Source organism: Colobus angolensis, unplaced genomic scaffold (genome assembly GCF_000951035.1).
Source record: "Colobus angolensis palliatus isolate OR3802 unplaced genomic scaffold, Cang.pa_1.0 Scaffold40, whole genome shotgun sequence".
NCBI lineage: Eukaryota > Metazoa > Chordata > Mammalia > Primates > Cercopithecidae > Colobus > Colobus angolensis.
The window spans coordinates 9,350,111-9,354,606 of record NW_012117377.1 but is presented as its reverse complement, the minus strand read 5'-3'; positions in this window follow the sequence as shown (position 1 = coordinate 9,354,606).

The window sequence follows — 4,496 nt, the reverse complement described above, 5'->3', positions numbered from 1 at the left end:
AGCCAGGATGGTCTCGATCTCCTGACCTCGTGATCCGCCCGTTTCGGCCTCCCAAAGTGCTGGGATTACAGGCTTGAGCCACCGCGCCCGGCCTTTTCTTCTATTTTTCTTCTTTTTTTCTTGAGACAGGGTCTCACTCTCACCTAGGCTGGACTGCAAATGGTGTAATTATAGTTCACTGCAACCTTGAATGCCTGGGTTCAAGCTATTCTCTCACGTCAGCCTCTGAGCAGCTAAGACCACAGGCATATGCCACCTGACCTCATCATTTTTAAAAATGTTTTGTAGAGATGGGGTCTTGCTATATTGCCTAGGCTGGTCTTGAACTCCTGGGCTCACCTCAGCCTCTCCCCAAGCATAGGGATTACAGGAATAAGCCAGCATGCCTGGCCTGCTTTTATTTTATTTTTTTTGAGATGGAGCCTTGCTCTGTTGCCCAGGCTAGAGTGCAGTGGTGCGATCTCAGCTCACTGCAAGCTCCGCCTCCCGGGTTCACGCCATTCTCCTGCCTCAGCCTCCTGAGTAGCTGGGACTACAGGCACCTGCCACCAAGCCCGGTTTGTATTTTTAGTAGAGATGGGGCTTTGCCATGTTGGCCAAAATGGTCTCGATCTCCTGACCTCACTATCAGCCCGCCTCAGCCTCCCAAAGTGCTGGGATTACAGGCGCGAGCCACCACGCCCAGCTACTGACCTGTTTTCTTAATGTCTTTTTCAGATTAGTAATTGTTAGTATATTGAAATGGAATTGATTTTTATGTTCATTTATCCTACAAGTTTGCTGAATTCATTTATTAATCCAAATAGTGTGTGTGTGTAATCATTAGCATTTTCTACATGTAAGACCATGTCACAAGATCATATCAGCTACAAATTAAGACAAATTTATTTCTTCCTTGCTGATTTGGATGCCTTGTATTTCTTCTAGCCTAATTGCTCTGACTAGGTCTTCTAATACAATGTTGAACGGAGGTAGTGAAAAGCCCCCTGACAGGCCCCAGTGTGTTTTTTGTCTCCCTGTGTCCATGTGTTCTCATTTTCAGTTCCCGCTTATAAGTGAGAACGTGGGGTGTTTTGTTTTCTGTTCCTGTGATAGTTTGCTGAGGATAATGGCTTCCAGATCCATCTACGTCCCTGCAAAGAACATGATCTTGTTCCTTTTTATGGATGCGTAGTATTCCATGGTGTATATGTACCGCATTTTCTTTATCCAGTCTATCATTTATAGGCATTTGTGTTGATTCCATGTTTTTGCTATTGTGAATAGTGCTGCAGTGAACATGTGTGTGCATATATCTTTATAATAGAATGATTTATATTCCTTTGGGTATATACCCAGTAATGGGATTGCTGGGTCAAATTGGCAAATTGCATTTCTCTAATGATCAATGATGTTAAGCTTTTTTTCACATGTTTGTTGGGTACATAAATGTCTTCTTTTGAGAAGTGTCTGTTCATATCCTTTGCCCACTTTTTGATGGAATTGTTTCTTTTTTTTTCTTGTAAATTTAAGTTCCTTGTAGATTTTGGATATTAGAGCTTTGTCAGATGGATTGATTGCAACATTTTTCTCCCATTCTGTAGGTTTTTCTGTTCACTCTGAAGACAGTTTCTTTTGCTGTGCAGAAGCTCTTTAGTTTAATGAGATCCCATTTGTCAGTCTTTCCTTTTTTGCAATTGCTTTTGATCTTTTTATCATGAAATCTTTGCCTGTGTTTATGTCCTGAATGGTATTGTATAGATTTTCTTCTACAGTTTTTATTGTTTTGGGTTTTACATTTAAGTCTTTAATCCATCTTGAGTTAATTTTTGTATAAGGTGTAAGGAGGAGGCCTCATTTCAATTTTCTGCATGTGGCTAGTCAGTTCTCCCAGCATCATTTAATAAATAGGGAATCTTTTCCCCATTACCTGTTTTTGTCGGGTTTGTCAAAGATCAGATGGATGTAGGTGTGTGGTCTCATATTGGAGTTCTCTTCTGTTTCATTGGTCTATGGTTCTCTACGCTGTTTCATCGGTCTGTGGTTCTCTGCGCTGTTTCATTGGTCTGTGGTTCTCTGCGCTGTTTCATCGGTCTGTGGTTCTCTGTGCTGTTTCATCGGTCTATGTGTCTGTTTTTGTATCAGTACCTTGCTGTTTGACCTTGTAGTATAGTTTGAAGTCAGGTAGCGTGATGCTCCAGCTTTATTCTTTTTGCTTAGAATTGTCTTGGCTATTCGGGCTCTTTTTTGCTTCCATATGAATTCTAAAATAGTTTTTTTCTAGTTCTATGAAGAATGTCAATGGTAGTTTCATGGAAAAAGAATTTAATATATAAATTACTTTGGGCACTATGGACATTTTCATAATATTGATTCATCCTATCCATGAGCATGGAATGTTTTTCCATTCGTTTGTGTGCTCTCTGATTTCTTTTAGCAGTAGTTTGTAGTTCTCCTTGAAGAGGTTCTTCACTTCCCTTGTTAGTGTATTCCTAGATATTTTATTCTCTTTGTAACAATTTTGAACAGTTCATTCATTCATAATTTGGCTGTCTACTTGCCTATTGTTGTACAGGAATGCTAGTGATTTTTGCACACTGATTTTGTATCCTGAGACTTTGCAAAGTTGCTTATCAGCTTAAGAGGCTTTTGGGCTGAGATGATGGGGTTTTCTAGATACAGAACCATGTCATCTACAAACAAAAATAATATGACTTCCTCCCTTCTTATTTGAATACACTTCATTTCTTTCTTTTACCTAATTGCCTTGACCAGAACATTCAATACTATGTTGAATAAGAGTAGTGAGAGAGGGCATTCTTGTCTTATGCCAGTTTTCAAGGGGAATGCTTCCAGCTTTTGCTCATTCAATATGATATTGGCTGCGGGTTTGTCATATATGGCTCTTATTATGTTGAGGTATGTTCTTTCAGTACCTCGTTTATTAAGAGTTTTTAACACAAAGTGATATTGAATTTTATTGAAGGTCTTTTCTGCATTTTTTTAATCATGTGGTTTTTGTCTTTGGTTTTGTTTATGTCATAAATAACATTTATTGATTTGCATATGTTGAACCAACCTTGCATCCTGGGGATGAAGCCAACTTGATTGTTGTGGATAATCTTTTTGATGTGCTGCTGGATTCAGTTTGCCAGTGTTTTATTGAGGATTTTTGCATTGATGTTCATCAGGGATATTGGCCTGAAATTTTCTTTTTGTTGTTGTTGTATCGGTCCCTCCTGCACCTGGAGGTATCACCAGTGAGGTTGTCTCCCTTGGCTGGGATTGGGGGCTCCCCTGGCTCTGTACTGCTCCTGGGTCGGCTGTTGCCCCACCCTACTTTTCCTTACTCTCTGTGGGTTGAGCCAACTTCCTAGTCAGTCCCAATGTGAGAACCTGGATACTTCAGTTGAAGGTGGAGAATTCACTCACTGTTTCACGAGCTCCATGGACCACAGCTGCTTCTAATCAGCCCTCATGACTATTTCCCAACCAACAAATTAAATTTAATAGAATTTATCTGAGCAAAACATGATTCAGGAATTAGTCAACACTCAGAACCAACAGGTTCATAGAGCTCAGAAGTAAAGTGTGAAAATAACTGGATTGATTACAGTAAGGTGTGTGCTTCATTTAGACATGCTCTGATCTGCTGGCTGCCTGGAATTGGCTGAAGTTCAGTGCTTGTGCTAGCTGAGACCTAACTATCTATATCAAAAAATATACTCCTAAGTTGGGTTTTCGCTTGTTTGCACACTAAGTTAGTTTGTAGTTTATTACACAGGAACTGAAAGTAGAAGAGCAGCATCAGGACAGCAGTCTTCCACTTATTTCATTTAACAATTTCTCCCTTGTGGTCAGCCTCTCAATTCTGAGAGATTGACAAAAACTTTGGTATTGCAGCCACTCTGTGACCATCATAATAGACTTGTTTATAAAGTCTCAGTATGGAATTCACAGTCACAGTGATAGGTTGGTCACATGATCCCTGACATTCTTCCTGTTTTAATCACAGTGACACCATTTAACAAACAATGGATGGCTGCAAAACAACATTTAAGACAGTTGAGAGAATACAGTACACAAGAAAGACTATTATGATGACTGTCAGGATGATAATACCAGTAGACTGAAGTGTACTCCTTAATAGAATCCTCACAAATGAAACTGATTAAAATTTACAAAAGAATCAAGTTCATGCAATACAGGCAATTCATCAGTATTTGAGTTCAACTGGTCATCATCTTTGTTCAAGGTGTAATGCTGATTAAGGACCACAGTTCACTGTAGCATGGTCTGATTTAATGAGGATTCCATCTTTATCTTTAGCCTGGTAACACAAGTCATAGAAGCCTGGAGACCCACTAGAAAAAACATAAATATTAGAACAACTTTTAAAGTTAAGCTTGTCATCTACCATTTAGGATGCCCACAAGCAAACTGTTAGCTTTTCCTATAAACACATTCTGTATTCCTTTCTCTTGATGATTTTATTTAATGTATTTATTATCAGTGTC